General features: G+C 39.6%; 1 protein-coding gene across 5 annotated transcripts in view; it reads left to right on the top strand.

The window, feature by feature from the left end:
- The window catches only part of TAFA2 (TAFA chemokine like family member 2), a 211567-nt gene that overhangs the window by 43684 nt on the left and 141111 nt on the right, over positions 1–26772 (top strand). Inside the window, exon 3 of one of the 5 annotated variants that reach the window (XR_013928679.1) lies at positions 5164–26750. The exons of the other annotated variants lie outside the window; for them this stretch is intronic. The gene's annotated coding sequence lies outside the window, so the exon portion shown is untranslated. Of the gene's footprint in view, positions 1–5163; positions 26751–26772 lie in introns of those variants that run through there. 5 annotated transcript variants of the gene reach the window in all.

The raw sequence follows: 26772 nt of genomic DNA, 5'->3' as shown, positions 1-26772 counted from the left end.
AAAGATGGGAGCCTTGGTGTCTGTTGGGAAGAGCCCTGAAATGTTCTTGCTCTCCAGATGAGTGTGACAGGCAAAGTGGCACTTTGTAACTCATAATGTTTGGGGGGATCAAGCTTTGCAGCGGATCAGCCGTCTTCCATGCAGGACTGATCAGCTAGGGTTCAGGAAATTTTGAAGTCGGACAGGTGTTGACAGAGAATGAAAGAGACCCCGAAGTTCATGTGGGTAGGAAGGGAAAGGAGAAGGGAGTCAGGCTGGGTCTGGCAGGGGGGCAGGAGGCTTTCTTTGATGGTTTGTGCCTGAGCTGCAGAACTGCTTGCTGCGGGACGTTGTGGACTCTAAAAGTTTACATTTCTTCAGAAATGGTCAATTCCATGAAGAAAACACCACCAAATTCTTATTTAAAACAATAATGCCCTCTCTGCCTGAGGAATTAACTGAGATGCAAATTACTAGAGGTTGGGAATGTGTTCTGGGGAAATTATCACTGCATATCTACTCTGTGAAAAGCTCTGTATAAACTTCTTACAGGGCTCCTGCTGTTTCCAACTGTTAGAAACTATTTACTGGCGATGTGCTTTCAGTCTGACCCCGTACAATGGCTCTCGTGAGCAGGCAGACTGGGTTTCAAGAGTGAGAAACCTGTGAAGAGTAGATTGCCCTCTGGTAAGGGGAAGGACACTCTCGTGTCAGCTCTCTATGGATTATTAAGTAAAGTAAAAATCCTCAGAAAAATGTGAATTGTGAATGATGTATTTTCTTGACAAGAGAGGGTGGCAAAATGCCTTTAACTTTTTACCTAGTAAGGATGGCTCCTGGTATAATTACAGGTGACTTGGACCAAATTCACTTCCTGTAACATTTCAGCTCAAGATTTGACTCTGTAGGAACTGTCTCATTGGAGGACCTGTGAGCTTGTGATTTGGGAGAATTTGTTTTAAAAAAGTCTTTTGTTTCTCTGATAAAGTGTGAATGTGAGGAATGGTATGGAAGCCACACATGACTTCACCACTAACTAGGATAAAAAGTGTTGTGTCTCTTTATTGATGTTTCCATTGATTTTCTCCAGTAATAGAAGCTAATTTTGAATTATTTTGAAAGAATCATGCCAAGCATTTCTATTTAATGACGGATTTTAAACACAATGTAAGATGCCCATTTAAACTGACAAACCCTTGCTGTTTCTTCACTGTAAATGTGATCCACAATATTTATAATTTCTTCAAGACTTCACATTGACCTATTTTTTGAGATTCCATAACTGAGATCAAAACAAACTCGCATCAGAAAGTTTCAGCAGCAATAGTGGTAGAAATGTCCCACTCTAGACAGAGGTCCCACTTGAGAAATACAAGGCAGGAACCAATTTTTTAACAGAATGTTTAGGTTAATAGAAGGTTATCAGTCTCAAAAAAGGTCTCACAACCTTACACTTAAGTTTCTGTTGTGTTCAATCAAAAGTGGATGGCACAAACTTTTCTAAATACTTGCTTTTAGTGAGTGGGGTTTAAATTTTGGGTTAAGTTCTAATCTTTTTTATTTTTATTATTATTGAGAAGCTCTTACTTTTTGTGATTTGCATATAGCTAGTCTAAATACACATCTAAGATTTCATTATATCTAATAAGATTCAAAAGTAAGCAGTCTTTAAATATTTTAAATGTATGCTTGAGACTTTTATTGCTGTCTTTGGGATTTAGCCATGCAGCTCTTATGGAAATCTTCCAATGGACTTGGGAAATCAGCGCCACAGTAGTGACCAGAGCATGCTGGTGTACCTGTGTGCATTTCTTATTTATGCATACCATGACAATATTACTGGAGTGGAATGACTTTTTCCTATTTCAGTCTTCCAGCTATGAGTTCCCTTCAGAGCTACTTTAGGCTCAGATTTTTCTCCAGGCTTTCACTGTTTTCAGTCATGGTTTTGGTTTGTCAAACATAAGATTACCAGTGAGGTTTGTCTATAGATGTCATCACAAGAGTGCTATTTACATGTGACATTTTGCTAATCTTTTATGAGTCATTACACTTGTTTTGACTTTCTCTCTGTATAATCATTGCAGAAGAGAAAAATACCATTGAGTGTAATGTTTGCCTCACCTCTTCTACAGCCTTTTCGTGCCGCCCTTAAAAAAGGGAATGATAGGAAAGATCAGTGAACTACTGTATGAAATAATGTAGCACCGGCATTTGGAGATTGTAATTTACACAGTATAACCTTTTTATTTTACATACCCTGAAATACATTTTCACCTGATTTACAGGTTCAGTGAAGTTGTAAGGAGAGGCTGCAACGTGAAATGGGATGCAAGCTGAGAAACATATTTGGTTGGGGATAAAAAGGGATTTTTGAAAACATTAAAATGTTCTTATTTTTTAAGACAAACATCCATGTATATTTTTTCAGGAACACACAGAATGTTCTAGTGTTACAGAAACAAAATTACTTGATTTTTACTTTGAAATGAGATTTTTCTTTTGAAGTGACCTGAATTCTAAAATGATTGAATAACATGACACCAAAACTATAAAAAATGCACTTTGGAGTCAGAAGAAATTTACAAGTTTAAACAGAATTTTTGTAGTTCTTTTTTGTTTGCTGAACAGAAAACTTTTGTTTTATTTAAATTATTTTGGCCTCTTTCTTTTATTGCCTCAGCTGCAAACTCCAATGTTTGTAGAGACCTACTGAAGGATGCTATTTGATATATTATGTGGGGCTTGGCCATTTGATCTTATTTTTTGTAAATACAGTGGGATTCTTTTTCCATATGTGTGACAATCACATGTCATTCTCTTTTGGTACTTGTTCGTAGTGATGCAGTTGCTTGGGAACTAGCTTATATACCCTGGTGTTACTTTCTAAATGAGTTCTCAGGTTCTGATTACCAGCAATCTTTTGACATCTGCTACTTTATTCCTGGAGGAGGAGGGGTCAGAAGAGTCTCTTCCTTCCCAAAGAACTGTGCTGCATGCTGAAAAAGAGAGGTTTGGGGAAAGTTCTCTTCCTGTTTCTCTTCATTCACTCTGCAGATGGGCTTGTAATATGTAATACCTTGCAGCGCACAGTAAAGTATTTCCATCAATGTCCCATTCAACAGTTATTAAAAATAAATATATAAGTCATGGTGCTGTACCGTGTTGCACACCTATGATTACTTGTCTTACTGCCTAAATTCTTCAAAGTTTCTCATACAATAAGTAAGATGTGAATAATTCAACCCTGCTATACAGTTTTCTGTTAAAAGTACTAGTAATTCAAATAAGCCCAAATTACCAAATGATGTCACTTTGTAGAATCCAGATTTTTCTTAACATTATTTTGGATTTAAGGCAAGTTCCACAAATCTTATGAACAATAATTTTACATAGTAATGTTCTTGTCTGTGATCAAGAATAGATCCTATGGGATTCCATTAGAAACAGCACCACTGGAGAAAAATTATTTTTTGAGAATCTCTCATTTAATCAGTTTTTAATCCATTTAAGATGTGCAAAATTGATTTTGTGTAATGCATTTTCATCAGTATGTCAGACACTGCTGTGTCAAAGGCCTCATAGATGTCTAACTATGCTGTATCAACTGAATTTGAAAATACTCAGCTTCTGAGGATGTATTTCTAATCTATAAGAAATGTAATTAGGAGGTTTTTAATGAGACTGAATTTAATAAAATCTACTTTCTGATTGAGGACGTGATCAAATATCTCTAAATCACTTCCACGCAGACACACCTTACCATGGCAGTTTACGAGTCCTGTAGCTGTCTCTGTTCTACGCAGAAATAATAGAGAGACCTTTTACTTTTCTTCGTGCATTGCTTCAGCCTAACTTACTCCACCTTAACATGAAATAGCATCATGTACTGAAAACCTGTTATTATTTTTGGTGAGTGGCATGCTAATTTTAAACATGGCTGTAGGCGGGAGTATTTCATATGGTGTGCATTGGCTAACCTGTATTGCTTGTTCCTGTCATCTGCCTGTTTTAGCAAGCCTCTTACCTAAGATTGTTTTGAGCCCGGAAGATTTATGGCAGACTCCTACATTTCGTCGTATATCGATGTTTCCTGGCATAACCTGAGCTACCACTAATTATGGATTGCTCTTCTTGTATTCTGTTTACAGAGAAAACAATCGGAGACAATTTATAAATTATGCTTATAAAATAAGCATACAAGTTACCTAAACACTTAGAGCTTCCTGTACAATTATTTTCAAACATGCGCATGAGTGTGTTTGTGAACAGATTTAGAAAAGGCTTCCACTTGGATACTTGTATTTACTGAATGACAGAATGAGATGCCTCTGTAGAGGGCGGAAAAGCAGATATATTCCTCTGCAAATTATTCAAGCTGACAGAAGAATCACTGAAGAGACAAAACCTGTCACATCTTGTATGAATTTAGACTGATATCTATGTGACCCATCTGCACCCGTATCTGTATTAAATGATTCATAATACTTATAGACATTCTGTTTTTAACTAATCTGTCTTCAAAGCTTTCTGGTTCCTTGTTCTCTAAACTTGAGAAATTCTCTGAATTTTCCTTACATAATCCTAGACATTTTGAAGAGTATAAAGCTGTTGATTACAGAGGCTGTATTCAATTGCTCCTTTTGTCTACCTTCCTACCGAGGCATTGCCACCAAAACCCAAAGAAATATGTTTGTAGTTCAGTACAATAGATGAAAACTATCTGCAGACTAATGTTTTTCAATGATTGCTTCGATATTGTTGTGTCAGCATTGCTATTCTAGCATGAAAGATAATCTCATCCTTCCTGAAACTTCTGACATATTAATAAAAGCAAACCAAGGGAAAGGAAAAATGATGATTTACTCTTCAGAAGGCTCTATATCTTGTAAGTTCTGTTTAATTTATGGGACAGTTTACAAATAAAGATAATATGCATCTGTATAGACCAGTCAAATAGTTTTCAAATAGTAGCCTGTACAATTTGTTTAAATACATCTACATAGAGTACTTTCTGTCACTAACATAACCTGGTTATAGTTTCCATGGTGGGGCACAATGATTGTTAAAAATTCTTAACATCTGAAGTTGTATTTTATTATATAAGGTACGTGGTTAAGATTATTATTTTTATCTGTCCAGTTGTTTTTTCACTTTTCTCTCTCCTTAATTTTTCTGGTTTAGAATGTGGATTTGCTGCATAATCTCCTGTTTCACAAGAGTGTGGAAAGCAATTAAGAATACTTTTGGAATGGTTTGGCTCACAAAAGCCTTCCCCTGAGATAATTTCAACATGCTGAAAGCAAACTCTGATTCTTGGCAGCAGAAAGAACTGAACCTTTTAAAAAGCAGGCTCCCGGTAAGCACAATTAAGTTATTCGACCAAGTGGAGGTTGAATTTAGCCTCTCAAATAAACAACTCTGCCAGCTGCATCAGTACTGCACTGGTCCCAAATTCCCACTTCTTTGATCTGGCATGGCAAATTCATGAAGAGGAAAAGGCGAGATTCTGCATTTATTTTATAGTCTGTCAGATGGAGTATAGACTGAAGCCAGCCTCTGCAGTTCCCTGTAATGTCAGGGGGACTTGTGTGGAGATCAGGGGGAGAATAAAACATTGGTCCCTAAACTTATTTGTATGTATTGTTACTTGGACTTTCTGCTTCTCACTAGGCCAGTCTTCTTCCTGCCTTTTGATTTCTTTTCTCCATCTTTTTCTACTTTCTTCTGTGCTGAGACTCTTACTTTAAAATCCTCTGGTGTTGTTTCTGTCCCCTTCTGCTGGATTAGCTCCTGTGACAATATTACAGGCTGTGCCTGTGTGACAACACTTCAGAGGGAGCAGTAAGCAATGAGATGGCCCCTGTCACCAAGGCATGGTTTCAGGCTGTGTGCAGACTCAGGAAGCCCAAGCTGCCGTGGTGGATATGGTTCTGCTGATGTTTGACTGTTTATTGTATGGTCAGAGGAACGGGAAGCTGGGTGACAGTGTCCCTCCAGGTACCCTGCAGCACCAAAAACAGGCAGAGAAGGATGCACAGCTGCATTGAACTGTTCCATTCCAAATTGTACAGCTTCTGCTAATACCGTGATCAGTCTTTGTATGATACTCATAGAAAAAGAATATCCATAAATGAAATAAGCAGTTTGTGCATTTAGTATTTCTCCTAATGCTAAATTCTCACTACATAATTCTCACTGTTTAACAATGTTAAATCCTCACACAAAGTATTATATCCAAATATGCAAAAGAATTAAGCGACACTGATGCCTGCAAGGCTGCGAAGGTGTAGGAGAGGGTTTTGGTTCTTCCGTGGCTCCTTTCCACCTCCACAAATAGCCCTCATCTTGGACAAAAACCCTCTCCATTTTAAGTTAGCTAATTTTCAGCTAAACGAGCAGAAGGAGAGATAGAAGCTAGCTAAGAAGATGGAGAAACCAAACCTTTATTCTTAAATATAAGATTAGTAAGTTACTTACTTTTGTTACTTTGCAATTTGTTTCCATGCCTGTTTCGCAGCAAACATGCTCATTTTTCTTAGGTGCTAAGTAATAGTAAAGCTAGGTCTGAGCGAGCGGTCATACGATAAAGCTTTCCACAGAGGAGGATGTGGTAGATCTAAGCTCCTGCATACTGGGACACCTTTATACATGCCTCTTTGAGAAGAACAAAAATTCAGCAGAGTATACCTCTACAAAAGTTACACAGAACTACTGTAAGAGAGTGTGTCAGTGCAGCAGAGGACAAGTTGTCAATGAGTACTTCAGAAATCCAAAAATTGTTACTATATTTTAAAGATTTATTACTATTCCTTTGCTCCAGACAGCTATCTTATTCCTCCCACAGCTTTTCCTAGTCAATGACCATAGTGCACATCCAGAGGGTAGTTCAGAGCATCCACATTAGGTGCCTCCAGCCATCCTGCAGATAGATGATCTATACTTTATCCTCACCAGTCTTCAGAGCTAAATCTTTTTGTTAAAGGGGACTGCTGAGAATGCCTTAAATTTTGAAGAGGATTTTCTGTGTCACCCTTGTGCCACTCTAAAATAGTGATCACATCTCTATGAGAGAATGCCCCTCATTTCATTCGTCTTTTGCGTGTGTAAGAGGAAACCTGAACCCGCCAAACTTCTGCAGAGCAACACTAAACAACGTAACTGTGAATTGAGTCTTTTTCTATAATTCTATTTAAGAATCAGCCTAAAGAAACCTTGTATTTTTTTGAGCTTTGTGGTAAATTGCATGCAGAAAATGGAAATTATGGTGGCAGGTTCATATTTCAGATCTTTCTTGTTAGAACTTGTTATTCTAAAGAGGCCCCTTTTTTTTTCCACTTGCTACATGGATAAGGAAATGTAAGGATAAAAATCCTGGATTTTTTTTTTTCTAAATTATGTCGAAAGCTGAAGTTTGCCACATATAGAAATCTTTAAGTTTTATTTTGAGTATCCAATGAATGTTTTATGCAGGATGGAATAGAGTAGCAGGCCATCTTACTCTGATGGGACGTGGAAATTCATATTTAGTGGCCTTGACAGAGCTACTGGTATTTCCATTTGATTTCTGCAGCCCATACAAAGAAGCTGACCTCATCCCCTGTTCATCTTCACAGCAGTGTATTTCTTGTGCTCTGAATTGCTGAAATGACCGTTACAGGGATGCTTCAAGGGCATGTTGTAGAACTGGGAAGAGAAATCTGATCCTTTTTCACTAAGGACAAGGATTAAGTGAGAGTTTCAGAGAAGGGAGAACCAAGGCAGAAGATCCTTCACATCCTAAGATGAGGTTAATGAACCTCACCAGCAAATTCAGAAGGACTTAGCAAAATATTATGAATAATCACTCCATCATAGGGGACCTCTCAATGGGAGCATGAGAGCAATCCTGTGTACTTGATCTCAAGCATCGACAGCTCACATCTGCTTACCACCTGTCCAGGAATGGGAGAGGATCTCACATTTAAACAGTGTACAGTCATGAGGGAAATGCAAAAAGATGAGTTTTGAACTGTATTTCTAGTAATCATATGGTCCACATAAAAGTACTGTAAATTGGATTATGTATGTACTTAAATATTTTGTGTCCAAACATCGTTTTATTCCATGTATTTGTCATGGGGATAAATATTACACAGAGAAAAATGTCTGAGGTCTATTGGCTTAGACACAAGGATGCAAAGGTAACAGAGCAAATATGCTGTAATGTTGAGTTGAATGTTAAAATGTTTACCTGGTTTAATTTATTTCTAGATTGTGATTATGATGGTGACTGTGGCCTAATGTCTTTTAAAAAGTCAGAATGCTCCAGATAGTAAGAAGAGGATTTGCAGTTTCCAGAATGAGTAAAAAAAAAAAGTTTTTGAATTAGTGAAGATTGCCATAAAGCTTACTGTAGTTTATGTAGAAAGAGTTTTTTAATTTCTCATATGTAAGATATATAGTGGGACATACAATTCTAACATGCGTACCAATAATTCTTTAAAAATTTTGGTTGCTAATAAATGTCATAATAAGGAAACCCAAGATGATTGATGAAGTCAAATTTGTAGTGACTAATCTTTATGAATACAACAAAAAAACGAAAGAGTAGTTTTGATCTAATCTTGGAACAGAACAGATGTGCACCTTGGTAGTGCAAATGTTCATGTGTGTTCTTCCCCTTGTAGTTGAGAAAATAACTAAGAGTCATTTGAAAAGGACATCAGTTTCTTTGAGGTTGGTGAATCCTCGACCTGTGGAATATCCAGATATTTTTGAGGGTTATCATTACTGTGCCGCTGAATTATCTGCATGAGTGTTTTCAAAATAGCAACAAAACTTCATTAGGAATATTTGGCAATGCATAAAATGCCAAAATGGAAGTATTTGAACACTGACAGTGTATCCTTATTTGCATTTATTAATGCTAATTTTAACATGGATAGACATCACTCTACTTTCAAGCTAATGGAAGTTACTTGCTTCTAGTTGGTTAACCATCTTCTATGTTGAAAGAGATTAGAGATAGGTTATCACTTAGTCTTAGGACAATAAGATCACAGGGTAATTCAGGGAAGGGGGCCTCAGAAGTCCACTCCTGTGAAAAGCAGGGTTAGGTCTGAAGTCAGAGTTGTGCAGAGCTTTATCTAGTCTTGTCTTGAAAACATCCAGGAGATATAACCTCCCTGGACAATCTGGTCCACTGCCTGACTGCGCTCAGGGTGATTTTGTTTTTCCTTAAATCCACTCTGAACCTCTCATTTCAGGTTATGCCTGTTGTCTCTTGTCCTCGTGCCATGAAGAGCTTGGCTCCGTCTTCTTGTTAATCTCCCTGTAGGGACTGGCAGGCTGCTGTTTGGTACCCCCAAAGCTTTTCTAGGCTAAGCAAGCCCTGGTCCCTCAGCTTCTTCTTGTAGGACAAGTACTCCAGTTCTGACCACTGTGGGGTCCCTCTGCTGAGCTCCCTCCAGTTTGTCCAGGTTATTCGTGTATTGGAAACAGATAGATGAGGTCTAGTGAGTGCTGAGTGGAGGATTAAGGGAGAATGATCTTTTCCCTTGATCTGCTGGCTGTGCCCCTGCTAATACAGCCCAGGAGGCTGCTGGCTCTCCCTCCTGCCTGGGCACAGGGCTGGTTCATGCTCAGTTACCCACCAGCTCTGCTCCTGCAGAGCTGCTCCCAGCCTGTCCCTCCCCGTCCTGGGCTGCAGCAGGGGAGCCTCCTTCCCTGAGGTAGCACTTGGCTTTTCTCCTTGCTGCGTTTCCCAAAGCTCTTCATGGCCCATTTCTCCGCTCCCTCTGGTCTCTCTGAAAGGCAGCTTTGCCCTCCAGCATATCGGCTGGCCTGGCCCCTCACCGTTAGGTGTCACGTGCAAACTAGATGAGCGTGCACTCACTGTTTCCTCCAGGGCACTAATAAAAATATTAAGCAGGATTGGTCCCAGGCTACACCCCTGTAGTAATCCATTTCTTACTGGCCAGGATCCTGGAGTCCACGATTGCATGGTCACCTCAGCCACCGCTGCCCCCTGCTATCACGTCCCCAGGCAGCTCTGCCTTGTCGGTGAACAGCAGATGCTGGAGAGCATCACCCTACTTGGCCCACCCAGTACCTGTATCAAGTTCTCCCTGGCACCTTCAGAAATCATGACTGCTTGTGTCTTGCCGTGATGTCCTCTCAGCAGATGCTAGGGAATCTTGAAAGCTGTATAATGAAAATCTTCCACCACTTCTCTTAATCTACTAAAACAGTTTCAGAATTTCATTTGTCAGATTTTAGACAAGAAAATACTAAGGCATGCCCATTCAAGGAAATTTTCTTTATAAATCTGTAATAAATGTCCACAGAGATGGTGATATGAATGTTCTGTTCAATATTTGCTTTTGTGTGCTAGGCAGTGATTGGCTCCTTGTGATTTTTGTCTTAAGATTTATGAAGGTGGGAATGACGGAAAGCTACTTTTCATGACTGAATGCTACTTCTAGTGCTTCTACAATATGCAAGAAGTTTTTTAGGATATGATTATAACAGTTATGATAGTCTGATGTGTGCACTGAAGTTTATGTCTTAAGATGTTCATTTAAGTGCAAGTTATAGCAAAGAATCAATGACAAATCATTTGTCTGTAAATGTAACTTTTCTCTGAAAATGAAAAATAGAAAGGAATTCTATTCAGTGGTGTAGATTAGCTTTGAGGCCTGGCCTTAGATTTTGATTTTGTTGAATGAAATTATGTTAGCCAATAATCATTACTTACAAGTTGAAACTAGAGGCCTGGGTATGGGTTGTTGGTGTGAGGAGCAGAGTGCAGGTGGGCTGAGCAGAGCAGGTATGCTGCTTCAGGAATCCTGTGCCAGCAAGTATTCTGTCTTCAGATCCTGATGCTCTCAATTCTTGAAACCTTGGGGAACAGAATATGTCAATTCCTGCCTCAAATTCAGCAGTGAAACTAATGTTTTCCTTATGTAAACAGACTTGAATAAATTACAGATACCAGCCAAATATTGATTCTGTTAAGTCTGAGTTTCAAATTAATTTTAGTTGTCCCTGTAAAGAGCTTTATGAAAAGATTTAAAAACCGAAATGTATTAGAGCAACTAACATCAAAAATAATAAATTGAAGCTCATGATAATGTAATTGTATATTTGAGGGCAGCAAAATATACATTGGAGAGAAACTACATGATGCCAATGGCATTTCTGTTCAGAATCTCTTAAAACATAATATTATCCATAATTTTTTATTCATAAGAGGTTATCAGGTTGTCACCATATTCCCTTATCATTCTAAACAATTGTTGGATTCATTGCAGTTGCTAATTTGCCATTTTTTAATAGGAAGTTGTTACTGCTGGCTAATAAATGTTTCATGTTTGGAAATTTGCTTCTTTTGCTGATCTTTTCATTAAGTGAAGTGGCTACTTAAAGGAGATTCTGAAGAACATCAGTTTTTCACAGGGTGATAGTTACATTATTAATCTTGTTGAGTTAGATAATTAAGGGTTTTGAGTGTGAGGAAGGCAAGCATTTAAGTAGTTTTCAGGGTTCTTGGATGAATATGTATCTTGCAGAGAAGCAACAGCCCCAGTGAAAGTCTGAAGAAGGCTTCTAGACCATCATGTCTTATGAAAGCAATTTACTTGATTTTATAAGAACGTATTTCATACAGTAGTGTTGTTCTAGAATCTCTTGTTCCACTATAAGCAGAACTGCGTAGCTTGCCACTAGTGGCTCTCTGAGTTGGTAAGGTGCATGTTTAATGTTTTCTTTTTTCCGAGTATAAGGGTGTTTCAGCTTTTGGGCCAAGCTAGTTCTTTCTGAGAGAGAAAAATTCAAGAGGCCAAGCTGATGACAAGCCACACTTGTACATGACACTACTTTATGTGCTAAATTGTTCCTACAGCTTCAGTATTGACTTAATTTGCCCTTCACAAATATGCACTCTCTGTTAATACGTTGTTTACAATGTACTAATGTTTCCCAAAAGCCCACTGAAGTAGAGCAAATTGGCCCATTTCATTAGAACAGGATTCTAACTTTGAATAATTTTATTTCATGTCAAATAGCTTTTCAGCTCTGCATCATCAATGTAACCAGTATTTATTGTTTTGTAGAACAAGTTGTTGCTGTTTCCCATTTGTCATCTTTCTGCCTTGCTGACTCACTCTAGCCTTTATTCTGCGATGTCAAACCATTCACACTCTCCTAAAGGGATTGCAGCCAAATGTAACAATTTACCTTTATGTTCAGTTTCCGGTCTTTTTAGGTATCTTGGGTAAGTGGAATCATGCAAAAGAGGTGGCTTCAGGATACCACCTGAATACAACTTCTGTCTTTATGCAGAGAGGAGTAAGTACTTTTTTCATATTTACTCTGTTCAAGGGAGAAGAAAATTATGTTTTGTGTATTTTTACATGGCATACAGGAGCTGTGGGCACGCTGTTGCTCCAGGTGTATGGCCAACACACTCGTAACAGGCAGTACTGTGCTTTGCAATGACTTCCAGTCGGGTTCTGTGTCTTTGCTTCCTTAGGTGATTGTTTATGGCATCATTTTAATATCTTTTGGAGGGGGTACAGACTCATCAGATCTATGTGGAGCAATTAATATGCTTAAAGCTAAGAACTTGTTTAAAGGAAATGAAGAATTATGGCTTTGTTCAGGTGACGGGCTGATGTGTTCAGGCAGCTTGAGGAGACGTTTTATGCTAGCCCCGCGCTCCCTGTGCGTGTCCGATGGTACTGTGGGAAAATACGTGATGGAGATTCTACGTGTAATGAATATATTTTACCACTAGATGGTGTTGTTATATGATATTAGGTATTTGCTTTGTGCGAGGGCGTGCTGAAGGGAAGAGGATCTTTAATGCTGTTAGTCACGTGGGAAGGTGCCAATGGCTGCTGCTGAGCAAAGTGCAGATGGCCCCAGGAATAAGACTAAGCAGATAATTAAACCATAAATTAGGATTTTTTTTCCTGTAACTTGTAGGCTTGTTTGAATAATGCAAGTCTTTGCAAGTGAGTAACCTCAGTGTGTATGCTGACAAAACACTGGAAAGTGGGGAATGTCTTCAATTGCTATCACTGTTTTCCACGATATTTTACGTGTTGTCATCCACTAAGGATTTGATTTTCATTAAACGCACATCTGCTTGGCAAAGAATATTTTTTCAGGAAAGGTATGAGAAGGGAAGATAGGTGTATAAGCAGGAACATGAGAAGATACCACTTTTAACCTGTACAAGGCAGTGATACTCATGTGCTACTCATCTGCCAGTGAATTATAAATCCAGGGGGGAGGAATGCATGACATCCCACCGTTTGGTAATGCCATTATTATGCATCCCATTTCTTAAAGAAAAAGATAACAAGAATTACGAGCTGTGAATTGTTTGGGTTCTTAGGATGCTTTGTTCTGCAAAGTACCAAGAAAGTCTGCATGAACTGTTTTATCTCACTGTTGTGTGAAAGGCATTATTCACTTAGCTTGCGATAGGGAAGCACTTCTGAACACAGCAAAACAGACTGCTGCCTTCATTTGAAAAACTCTACATAAAAAATGGAGAAACATTCTGTAGTTTTTTATAATGACTTTGACACTGCCTTACAGCTTTGTTTTCTTAAAAATATTGAGAGAAAGCATTTTATATTTCAGCTGGTTTGGAGTTTAAATTGCTTTTTCACATCAGGCTTTGTTTGAAAATCTGCTGATTTCCTGCTTGAGTCACAGGCAGATGTATGGCAGGATCTCAGCGCTGTGACTGACGTTTGCGCTGCTCCCATGTTGCTGCTGGGGCAGTGGTATACCCTGCTGCAGTCATAGACCAACCTCTGTTTTCCTGGGAACTATACGAATCCACAACAAAATAAGGTACTTGCTCCAGAGTTCATATTAGTTCATGTATTTAGAAACAGCTCTCAGTACAGAAAGGTGGTGGTCAACTAATATTTTTCATTTTCATTGCTGAGCCCTCCCAGAGTCCTCCCCAGCCACCAGCAGTTCATGCTGATTTTAGGGGAGACACGTGTACAGAACTCAGTGTCATAAGGGGAAGGGAGCTTTTGATCCTTGTTTCTCAGTAATGCTCTTGTTTTTTTATTAGACTTGCAGGTGTGGCATGTTTACAATCTATGCAAAACTAAAGCCTGGCTTTTCAGCGTGCCTCCCTGGGTGGATGGCTGTGGGCTTGGGAGCAGCCGTTAGTTGCGTACGTTGATCTCCTTCTTCTTCTGGCATGTGGTGCTGCCTTGAAGGTGCCATCCTGTCTGCAGTAAGCATCTGCCAGCGGGTCAGGCGGGCACACCCCTGGTGCTTGTCCATGTCGCGCCATCCAGCCAGGATGCTCCAAGAGACGCAATCACCTCATGTGTTACAAGTGAGGTAAAACATGATTTAAAGGACTGGGTTCCCAGCAGGTATAAACCACTGTAGTTCTTATCCCAGTGGAAGACCTGGCAGAGGAAATTTGGTATCAAGGTCAGCATAATTGCTAGGCTAAGCTGACCTGCAGATAGCAAAGTCTGAAACAGAAATGCTGCATCATGCAACGTTGCCACACAACCTGTAACAGAAATATATTTCGTATAAAAAGTCATCAAGAATATTTCAAAAGCACAGGAAAGCTACCAGCATTGTAAAATATCATCATACTCATTTCCTGCATCAGTTCCTTCTTGCATTTTCTTTCTTGTATAATTTTCCATCGACTGGATAGTGCTGCTTCTTTTTCCCTGGATTTCATTCTGCTTCATGTTTCAGTTAATTTCATGATGCTGTATATAAACATTTGAGAGCAAAAATAAAATCTACCTTTCTTTCGGTGTTTTACCAACTTTTGAGATAGCTAGTGTGTGTTTTCTTTAACAGTTTTCTGGTGTGAACCCTTGGAAACTGGTGAAGCAGTTTTGTTTTCAGTGGGGGAATCCAGTATTTGAGCTTTTCTTCTACTGTTGATATCAGAGGTAGATTGTAGCTGGGGAGGAATGCCTGATCAAAGTCTTCAGCTATTTATGGCTATGTATCTGTTCTTTAAATGAGTGATTTTTGGATTGACATTTCTTTTAACTTTGTGTCTCTGATAAGAAACAGGAATAGGTAAATTTTAACCAAAATAACAACTAATATAATGAGTGATTGCACTTGTGTTTAATATAATGGTGCAGTTCAGTTCCACAGAAAGACTTTCAGGAAAAAATATTGAAAGTATATTGCAAAAACCCCCGAACAAAACAAAACCCACCCAGAAAGATTTTCTTTAATCCTTTTCCCCTTCTAAACTAGGTTAGATAAACATAGTTGTACATGGTAAACATGAAACTTAGGAAACTGCGACCTAAGAACATTCAACACAGGATTTCTTAATCTGTAGGAAAATGCATAGCTTTTAAACAATACTAAACTAGACAATAGTTGAAGTAATATGTCATCAATATTATTTTAAAGGGATATATCCCAGGCATATGCAGTCCTGGTAATTATGAATCAGGTCTTCAGTGACCTTTAACATAGGCATTAAGACAAAATCCAGCAATCTCAGTGACTTGCTGGCTACCCTTATTAATTAAGGCTGGAGAGCACACTTTAACTGAAGAAAAGGAAAGCGTAATTTCCTTTTTTTCCAAGATTTGGTAGCAAATGCTGGAGAAAATGATCAAGAAGGACAGCAATTGTTACAAAGGGTACTATTTGTTGAAGAGAAAACTCACTTGCAGCCAGTCTGTCTTACAGAAACAGTTGTGACCCTCTTGCACAGATTTCTTAGGGATGCTCAATATTGGATTTCTGTTTTACCATGCTCTGATGATAATGCTAAGCTGTGCATATCCAAAATATAAATTAAACCTGTTAGTAATCATACTATAGCAATGGTCTAAAAATCTAAATCATCAGATTGACTGGTGGAAGGACCTCAGGTATTGCCTCTGACTTGTAGTTTGATTCAAACCTTCCGTTTGCTGTTAGTATTTCATAGCTCTTTTGCTCAACCTGCCAAAAAGGAAGTTGTATTTTCCTCTGGTGTGTATGCACTTAAAGTGTACCATGTATTCCCTCTGCAAGTTTAGCTACTGTGTTATTATAGTGATAATATCAACAGCTTTGATTTATATTCCTTTAGCAATACTACCTAACTTCTTGTTTGCTTTCTTTACTACAACTGGATACTTGGCCAAAGGCTTTAAAGGGTTTTTCTTTAATAACTTCCAATCTCTTTTTATGCTGTAGAATCTTTCTTTTGGTTGATTGTCAGTTTGGTTCTTTGTTCCAGGGCTTGTCAGTCTACATTCATCTGCATTTGCTTTTGGCAAGACCAGGGTCTTAAATGATAGAAATCTTTTCCTCTTCAATTCTTGTTTCTGTATGATGTGTTGTGGCTCCTCATCTAATAACACTTACAGACTTTGAAATCTTTCCCTTCAACACTGTTGTTCAGGTCTTTTAACAGGAGAAAAAGACAAAACGGTAAAAGAGAGGTGAAAATAAGGCATTCAAGGACACATCTTTGGCTTTTGTATCATCTTTTTTCTGTATTCTTGTTAGCTTGTTTATGTTCAAAATTTGACCAAAATCCTAAAATTGATACAACCTTCTGGACAAAAACATGCACTTTGTCCACTAGATTATCCATGTCTTTTGTTGTAAAAGGCACATCTCAGTCAGGTGTATTTTTTTGGTCATAGCTCAACATAACATGTAAGTCCCTTCCTCACTGACTAAAATGCTGGAAAGCATTTAACAGTTCTGTGGAGTGAATGGACTGGTTAAAAAGCTGAACAATTGCCTGGAGGTATTCTGGTGCCTCATTTGAAGCCTGTTTAGTTTCCTGGCAGAGACATGCTGTGGCTGCTGCAGGTGTGGGGCACTGGACTCTCCGGTCCTTGCAAAATACTCGCAAGAACAGCGCTGGCGTCCCTGTGCGGTGCCCTGCAGCCCTCCTGCTTGCGGGGACACCTGGCCGATGCTGGATAAGAGGTCTTCAGCTTCATCAGCCTTGGCACCATTCCTCATCATGCGAAGTCTCTTCTGCCAAATGATGGGATTTTGGGGGTAATATAGCAGGGTGGGAGGCAGAAGCTAATCGGGTAGGGAGCTCAACACCTCTGATTTTCTGGGGAGGTATCAATGCTTGCTTGGGTTTTCTAATGCTTATTTTGTGGATGCAGCTCTTACTGCCAGAGCCATGCTAAACAGAAGTACAAAACCCCCCAGGTTCATTTCTCACTGTTTGGAAATGTTATCTTTCGTAACACAAGGTGTTAGAAAAGTTTGCTGAATGACATGTCCAATATCAAGAGCAAGACAATAATTATCCTTAGTTTCTAGGAAGGTACTTTAAACACCTGAGGACAAGAAGGGGTATAAACATCTCTTGCTAACAGGTATTTCCACTTGAATCTTTTACAGCCGTTCTGATTTCTGCCCTTTGGCCTCCTTCCATTTTGGATGGATGTCCTAGTCTCCCACCAGAGGAAGCTTCACACTGTTCCATCAAACTTTTGTCAAACGATTCTCCAGATAAAATGTAACTGACATTTTTTTTCACAGCTTCTTTTTCACCTTGTCAGAACAGTCAGAGCAGTGATCAAACCATCAAGCCAGTGGCATGGAAACACACCATGCTGGTATTTTTGGCATGGCCTAGAACATCCTTTTCTAGGGAGACATGTGGAAGAGACATCTAGGGGTAGAGATTTCTTCCCATCCCTTCCTGGAGAGATGGCAAGGGACATTGAGGGGGGCTGTCTGCTAGTGGGCTGTCATGTCTCTAGCATGACCATCACATAGAAGGCCTGTCACAGTTTGGGCCTCTTCCCCATATTTATCTTCTCTCACCATGCACCTCGTTGTTCACCTTGTGTCATCTGCCAGATCACCTCTTGGGGAGAGCTGCTTTCATCAGTTCTTGGTGGGAGGGTTGTGCAGAGTGTGGGCAGTGCCCAGGGCCAGTTAGTTTTTTTCGATGTTGCCTGGTTTGTGTTGGGCATTGGATAAACATTGTCCGTCCTGCTTGTTGTTCTACTGCCCTGTTTAATTTCCTGTCTGTCACTCTCTGTTGTCACAGGACCACATGGACAGGACTCCAGGGGTTGTGGAGGTGGGCATGGCACCAAGTCTGTGATGAATTCGTTGCTTTGGCTCGTGTCAGCATTAGTTCAGTGTGTGGTGTGTTTTCTGCTGGATCTGTTCAGTTTGGTTGACCTAACATGTCTCATTTGTGACTTTGTCATAAAAAGGTACCTGCTCCATCTCCTTCTTGAACTCGCAGGGCTTAACCTTTATTTTTAAACTAGATTTGAAGATATTGTGTTACACAGTGGAGAGCAGAAGGGCGAGAAGGTGGCTGATAGCTTTTTAACAAACAACAGAATCAGAGAGGAAGGTTTTATCAAGGACTCTGAGTCGTGTAATCTGTCCTGGCCCAAGACAGGATTAGCTGAACACAAAGTATCCCCAGCCACGTTTGTGTAGCCTGTTCATTCATAAAAACTTGCAGTGTTTGCGTTGGCCATCTTTCCTAGGGCTTCATTAGCTTTTATCACAGAAAACGTTCTTCATGCCAACAAAAAGAGGGAGGCAAACAGCAGGGTGGCTTTGGGTAGTTTAGACTGGAATCTGAAACTTTCAGGCATGAGGTGAGTACTGAGTTACTTGCTTGACTGAAAAATTATCCCCTTAGCATGAACAGAAGTCTGGAGGAGCACTGGTTGTGGCTGTAGTTGAACCCGCATGAGAACTTCTGGGTTGTGGGCGCTGGAAAAAATGATGGGATTGCCGTGATGCCTGTGTGCCACGGCCCTGGGGGTGCACTGGGGGTCGAGCAGGGCTGACATGCTCTTCCCCCATTGCAGTTCCTGCTAGGCAGCACAGCCCTGCTGCGTGCCAGCCCCTGCAGGCAGCAGTGAGGAGCGTGCCCTTTCTCAATGGAGCTGCTCTCTCTTTCCCACCAGCCCCCATTTTGCAAAAATCAAAATGGTATAGCTGTGTCATATCACGTTCCTCCTGCCCTTCTATCTCCTGTGCTTTTCTAGGTGTCTTCAAGGGTGTGGGGTGTGTGTGTCTTCTACACCCACAAGGAGGGCATTGCCCAGTTTTCCTTGAAGTGCCATAGTCTCTGGGTCTCCAAAGAAGTTAGCTGGGCTGGAGAAGTCCTGAAAAATGGTACACAGATTTATGCAGCACTGAAGTGCTGAATTTTGTAGGAAGGGAAGAGCTGGAGGATGAGGGTAAACAAGCTCTTCTCTCGCAGCCTGTGTTGTCAGTATATTTTTATGGAGTTGAGATTTATTCCAGTGTCAACCTCGTGTGGCTGTATATAGTGGGGGCAGGATGCAATAGCCTGTTTAAATAAAAGCTGTTTGGCAGCGTAAAGCCACCCTTCTTTTTTTAATCCTTAATGAATGTTTTGTCTTTTCATACTACTCTTTCATTGTTAGCCTCTTTTATGCTGTTCATCTGAGTGAACCTGTGCATGTTAATTTTTCATAGGGGGAGAGAGTGGGAGATAAATATTTAGTTAGAACTTCCTTTGTTTGGCAATGTACAGAACTATGTGTCAGTTAAGAAAGAAAAATATTACAGCTACCAGTCCCTTGTGAATTTTTTTATTTTTTTAATTTTTTTTAGCTACAGTCTTTGCTAGCTGATTGATGTTTGTTCCTGAAAGCAGCTGGAGAAAAGCCCACCCAGCCATTAGGGTGCTTGGCATGTTGCTCGGGCACACGCTGCATCATACCCCCCCACTACCCAACAGTCTGCCCCAGAGGCAGCATCAGGGACCGCTGGGGAGGGAGGCAGAGCAAAATGTCTAATGTGGCATCCTATGGCCACCAAGCAGTGGTTAAGGTTCCTTCTCACTGATCACATGAGGCTGTGCAGGGAGTTTCTGCAAGCTGGCAATTGCAGAAATGATTTCTTATGAGCACAGTCCTTCTGCTGGTGTACAAACACAGGCTGGGTAAAAGGAAGATGCTTAAGAATTAAGCCATACTGCAACAGAGAGCTTTCCTTGTGAGAGTAATACAGAGGAAATGCATAAAGCAGTCAACTGCCTGACTGAAGAATCTTCAAACAAGGAGAGATGTTCGTACATAATTAAGTCAAATCTGCAATGTCAAATGCAACCAGAGATTTTGATATGTGTTGTAACATACTAAGTAGAAATCTGAGATTCTGAAATAGTCTAAAGTAGGACTGCATAGTGGGACTGCATAGTGTAGACATACTGTGTTTCTCAAGACACTTGGAAATTATGGCATTTTTTTAATGTTTATTTCAGATTTTCTGCAGAGAAATGCTTTAACAGATGGTAATACATAGTCAAAGAGGGATTTAGTGAGAAAAATAAAAAATATTGAAAATAGAAGGGCTTGGTATTTTAGTAAGAAAATCTAAATACGATACCATTGGAGGAAGGTATGATTTGCTTAAAAGAGGAAAAAAAAAAAATTATATATATATTTGAATACAAAAGAGGAAAGAACTTCAAATTAAGATCAGCATTGTGCAAGGCAGCGTTACAAGTAGAAAACTGAGAGGAGACATCCTAATCTGTTGAAGTCTAAAAGGAAAACCATTAGCAAAACTGGCATTACAGTGATCTTTAAATTAGCTGTAGGCTTTGGCAAGTTGAATGATCAGACATGATGCTGAGAGGGAAAAATAGCAAGTTCTGACTACCCTGTGTTGGTGATTTCTCTCAACTTCACCTCCAGAAATTGTTTATCAGTAGTGTTAGAGGGTGTCCTCTGCAAATGTAACTAATTTGTTTACTCATTTGCATGATCAGAGGATCAGGTCTCATACAATGTATGTGTTCTGTGTTTGCATGCGTATATAAAATAACCATTCCCTTTATATGACATTGATGTTTCTCACAGTTTTATAACGATCGTAGCTTTTATTCCTGGCAAAAAAAGCCTGCCTTGCAGAGAGTCAGACAGAATAACTGTGTCAAATAAGATTTATTTCAAGGAATATAAATGCAGCTGCCTTTACTCACACAAAAGTAAAGACTTTAAAAAAAAAAAAAAAAGGAAAAAGAAGAAAAGAAGCTTTTACAAACTCCATTTGCTTGCTTTCTCACCTGACCAGAGCTCAGAGCCAGCTAAAGACTCCCACTGATTCAAGCAGCTGCAAAGACTAAATGAAGTTTATTAGGTGAACACTTTACATTGAAGCTGGCCAGGAGGTTTGTGAAGTAATTTGAACTCTCAGTGTGTGCATGTGTAGTACTTAGGTAACAGTATTTTACCCATTATCACCTCAGAAAAAAAACACCTGGGAGTTGTGGATGTTTGCGAAGTTTATTTAGACAAGCTCTCATGGAGGGTTAGGGGCATACGTATGTCTGGATTTTCTCTTTTGTATTCTCTAGAAATCTTGGCACATTTTGAATACTTTATAAGTGTGTCTGGGATTTAGGGACACCTGATAACCCTAGCCCAGATGCCCCTGCTCCAGCTGTTGCACATCAACATTTCATAGTAGTCTCATCTGGGGCAGTGGACACAGGAACAGTCTTATTTGGAGCCTCTGAACATGTGTGCTGTGTTGTAGAGCCACACATTATATGTTTGACACTTCTGGAAGGTCTTCTGAGCCTGGACATGTGGCTTATGCATGTATAATGGTTCTGATCCCTCTCTGAAGCCTAAGGCTTAACGTGCTTGTGCTTTACAGTGCACACGCATTTCAGCCTGGGCAGTTCTGTATGTAGAGATTGATTCTGTCCCCACTGGAGTCCTCAAGCGTTGTTGTCAGCTTTGAGAGTCAGATTCAAGTATTGTGTTTTCCTGGATAGAAATGTGGGTTTTTTTCAGGTTAGTCTTTAATTTAGTGTGGCATGGCAGTCCTGCTAGCTGGGCACTCAAGTTAACAATACAGTTTTTCAAGTTTGTACATTTGTTTCTATAACTGGATCATTCTTTCTGGTCAGTATCTTTCATATGCTTGATCCCCTTTCTAACATAAAACTCATCTCTTTTTCTGGTATTTTCTCAATTGACATAGGCGCTGCTAGTAATGAAAAGCATTCTCTTTTCCCTGCTCAGCCTGTCCTAAGTGGCCTGCATTTTTCTTGACCTGGAAAGGAAATACTGAAATAAAAGCATAGTTCTGTAATGAGTTAATGTGCTGTAGATTCATTACTATTTTTGCAGAAATTCTTCTCACTTCATTAGCTTGCTCTCCCTTTCCACCCATTTTTATAAGAATTATTATGAAGCCAGAGCTTGATTAGTGCTGCCTTTGTCAATTCAAGTTATTAATGATTAGTTAATTCTCTCAAGGAATCTATTTTTACTGTGGCAGTGTTCTTTTTAAGCCATTGAATCTCATGTTCAAACATTTTTAGTACTTACTTTTCAATTATGTAGTCACAGTAAAGTAAAAAGCCCCTTAAATACTTCCTTAACGGTGACTTGTGAAACAGGAATGATTTATGTCTGATTTTCACAGCTCTTAAAATAGTTCACAATGTTACACACTGTATGTGATGCAACTCAGGAGCAAAACAAAAGAGAAATAAGTGGGATTCTAGTCTTAACTCTGAATATCACTTCTGTAGAGGAACAGAAACAAGCAACTTACTTAAAAATAAGCTCAATATTTCATCACGAGTAGTGAAAGTGCAAAATTACTAAGGTGATTTCCTTGTTAATAATTTAAGTCTTTTCAATATTTTTTCAGCTCTTCATAGTGTTTGAAGAGACTTTTTCCTTCTAGAATTTGCCGGTAACAGTATGAATTGTATGTCTAGAATGACCTGACCTAGTATGTAAAAATAACTGCACCGTGCTAAAAATGACTGGAAATTTAAATATGAATCAATGGGTACAAGATGTAGGACAAAGTAATAGGACAGTTGCTGGTCGGGTTGTCTTTTTCTTACATCTTTGTGGAACTACAGTCAAGAACAAATAAGTAATGTGTACTTTTTGGAAGTTTAACACTGCCCTGTCTGCACTTTGTATACTGTGTGTGGATGTTGAGAAGAAAGAAAAATAAAGCTCCCTGCAGAATGTGCATGAGAATGTGCGTCAGGTCTCCAGGGAGTGTTTGTATGGCTGTAGGAACAAACTGCGTAGTCTGGAGAGGGACTAGGATTCATGTCTGAGTGGAATATTTTCTTATTAAGCCTTTGCATTGCAGTGCAGAAATAACAGGAGTGTCTCATGAGGATACTCTACAGATGAGAGCAGCTGGAAGTGTCTTTGCTCACAGCACTAGGATAGCCAGTCTCTTAAGAGAAGGTACAGCTGTATATGAAGTATAACAATGTCTGGGATAGTTTCTGTAAGACCTACTTCTTCTCAGGCAGCCTGACTGAGTTAAAAGATGTGGAGACAGAGCTCGTGATGCTTCAGAAGCTCTGTCCTCTGCCCTTTCTCTGATGACATTGAAGTCTCATCAGAGCTGAAAACTCCAACTAGGACTCTCTGGAGCCACTGCTTAAAAACACAGGGCTCTCAAGCTCCCTCAGCTGGCTTTGTGTCCTTTTTTTTTTACCTCACACAGACAAATTAAGTAAGTAATTAATTGCATATTTTTGCTCCATACTGCTGAATTACTGGATCAGATAATGAAAGCTATATTATTTTAGATCATGTGCTTGCTGGTGTTGTTAAAAGTACTTGATTTCCACATTTTTTTTCAGGGCTTTTCATATCCCTTCTACAAGTTACATGCTTACAATTCCAGCTTATAATTTTTCATTAATTACTACTCAATATTAAGTTTATTCTGCTGAGAACATTTGTTGGTCTGGTAAGGAGTGACTCCGCAGGCATGGAGAGTATCATTACTGAATGGGCTGATATGCTGCTAATATTTCCTTTCTATCTGTTGCTTGCTGGCTGTTGATGTCAGTTTTTTTGGCTATACCAGCTAAACTAAACTAGCAGAATTCTGTACTTGCAACAGTTGAAATCCAAGTACTTATGTAATCTTCTGCACCTATTCTTCTGCATGTTTTTATGCTATTCACATGCAGTGTATCGTGTATGAAATTTCATTCATTTGACGAATGAAATGACCAAGTTTCCCACTCAAAATCTATTAGCCTGGTAGACTCTCTGTACAAGTAGTACTTTTGGTGGTAAATTTGTTATAGGACAGTGGTGATATCCAATAGGATTTTAAATTTCTGGGGTTTTATGTAAATCCATTAACTAGGCAAACTTACATTGTGGTGTCATTTTTTAACAAAATGCTGTTAAAACCACTGGAACTGGGTTGACTGTTTCTGAAGAATGGTTCTATTACTTAACTGGGCTTTGGGGATTAGATATACTGAACAGCAAATTATTTTTCTTTTTCTTTCTTAATTCATTTCTGTTTCATGGTTAAATAGACTATGTGCTATCTGAACCAATTCAAATTTCCCAAGTATTCCCAATATGCTTTTTATCAATAGCTATGCTCTACAAAGTTATCTCTGCTTTTTAACTGCTTCATCACTTTCTTTCTAGGTATTAGTTAGGATAAAGTTGTTCCATGTTCAGAATTTTTCTTGATTCTGTCTCCTTTGTAATGGTCTTTGTTTTTTTTTCCCTAATCATATTTTAAAAATAATTTCTTCTTCCCCTTTCTCAAGGATTAACTCATTTCGTTTATATTCTCTCTTTTAATTTCTCTTGTGGGTATTTCACAACTATGCATATCGTTGTCTGTATAAACCACCAGTTTCCATTTTCAGCAGGGTTTCTTTTTACCCTCAAACCAATCAATCTCTCTGAAGCTGAACTGGCCTTCTTGTTGAGCACATACAGAGTAAAAATCCTGTCCCTATTGAATTCAGTAGGAGTTTTGTCATTCATGTCAATGACTTCAATGCTTCACTCACAGTTAACATGCATTAGGTTTTAATTATTATGCATTTTAGGCACCTCCAGCCTTCTTCCTGCTTCATGGCTTTTAATTACTTCCCAGTGAGCACACTATTTACTCCTCCTAATTCCACTCAGCTTGTTTTTTCAAAGCGTACTTTTTCTCATTGCTTGTCAGTACACAGGAGAAGGATGATACCTTAGGAAAATATAAAGATAGCCAAAAGGGAATTATGGTAAACATTAAGCATTCCTTTTGCAAATCATTCTGTGAAGGCAACATGCTTATTAATTTTGATGAGCTTCATGGGAAGCATGGACTTCTGCATGCCGTCCAGTAAAGGAACTGAGCCTTATGGATCACGATTATCACATCTCAAGCACAAAGTGGTAACCTGTTTAACAATAGTCTGTGACACACCTTGTGGTCCTAAGATAAGGAACTTTAAGCTTTTTTGCCCTAGGGAACACATAGTAACAAAAGAGATTAATAGCAATTGCATATCAAAGTAAGGCAAACTGAATTTGTGGTCAGCTGCTGTTTATCAATGTGTTGATGACAATATCATGTTTACCTAAGGACTGCGGCTTTCTAGTATTTATTGGCTTGCTTCTTTTTAACCTTTTGAATACTGGTTAGAGAATTTTGCTGACTACATTCATATAAAAATGATCCGTGTCCAAAGAATTCATGGCCCCATAACCTCTGTGTATTAAATAAACCTGAATCACTCTATTGTTTGTGAAATTTCTCAGAAACATAGAATCATTTAAGTTGGAAAAGACCTTTGAGATCATCACGTCCAACCATTAGCCCAGGACTGCCAAGCCCCCAATGTACTACCTCCCTAAGCACCACATCTACATGATTTTTAGATACCTCCAGGGATGGTGATTCCACCACCTCCCTGGGCAAGCCTGTTCCAATGCTTGACCACCCTTTCACTGAATAAATTTTTCCTAATATCCAATCTAAACCTCCCCTGGTGCAAGTTGAGGCCATTTCCTCTTGTCCTGTCGCTTGTTATCTGGAAGAAGGCACGACCCCACCTGCCTACAGCCTCCTGTAATGTCTCTCCGGAATCTCCTTTTCTCCCGGCTAAACAACCCCCGTTCCCTCAGCCGCTCCTCATCAGACTTGTGCTCCAGACCCCTCACCAGCCTCATTGCCCATCTCTGGACACGCTCCAGCACCTCAATGTCCCTCTTGCAGTGAGGGGCCCAAAACTGAACCCAATATTGGAGGTGTGGCCTCACCAGTGCTGAGTGCAGGGGGACGATCACTGTCCTTGTCCCGCTGGCCACACTGTTTCTGACACAAGCCAGGATGCCGTTGGCCGCCTTGGCCCCCTGGGCACACTGCTGGCTCATGCCCAGCCGGCCGCCAGCCAGCCCCCCCAGGTCCTTTCCCACCGGGCACTTCCCAGCCACTCTGCCCCGGCCTGTAGCTCTGCGTGGGGTTGTTGTGACCCAAGTGCGGGACCTGGCACTGCTCCTTGTTGAACCAAGTTCTGAAATTGCAGATTAATTAATCTAGTAAGAGAAAGAAAATGGTTTTCTATGTTTATCTGTGCATCTCATGATTGTATGGCTTATTTCTTACATGGGATAGTATCTGTCATTTTCTGCAAGTTTGTGTATTATCTTGAAGAATAAGACCTGGTCTTACTGATTTCTGCATGGTCTGACCTCCAAAGCTCCTTCTCTGCTGCATGAGACAGTACTCTGTTGGGTGATGAAAAGGACAGCAGTAATGGTGCTAAATTTCTTTGAGAAAGCTGTTCTACTACAAAACAGAACTACTGGGAATAGCAGTGCAGTGTCATGATCTGGCTTTTTGATATGACTTGCAAAATGTAACTGGTCAGTAGTATCTGTGAAGAAGCTGTATGTGCATCTGCAGGCTGCTGAAAGGGAGATCATCATACTGCACTATGTTAAGTGCGTGCGTTTCTTCCATGGTGGAAGCATGTGAAGTGGAATACCAAAT

Source organism: Falco punctatus, assembly GCF_963210335.1.
Source record: "Falco punctatus genome assembly, chromosome: 6".
In the NCBI taxonomy this organism is placed as follows: Eukaryota; Metazoa; Chordata; class Aves; order Falconiformes; family Falconidae; genus Falco; species Falco punctatus.
Note: the sequence above shows the minus strand (reverse complement) of the source record. Positions and strands in the feature narration are given on the sequence as shown.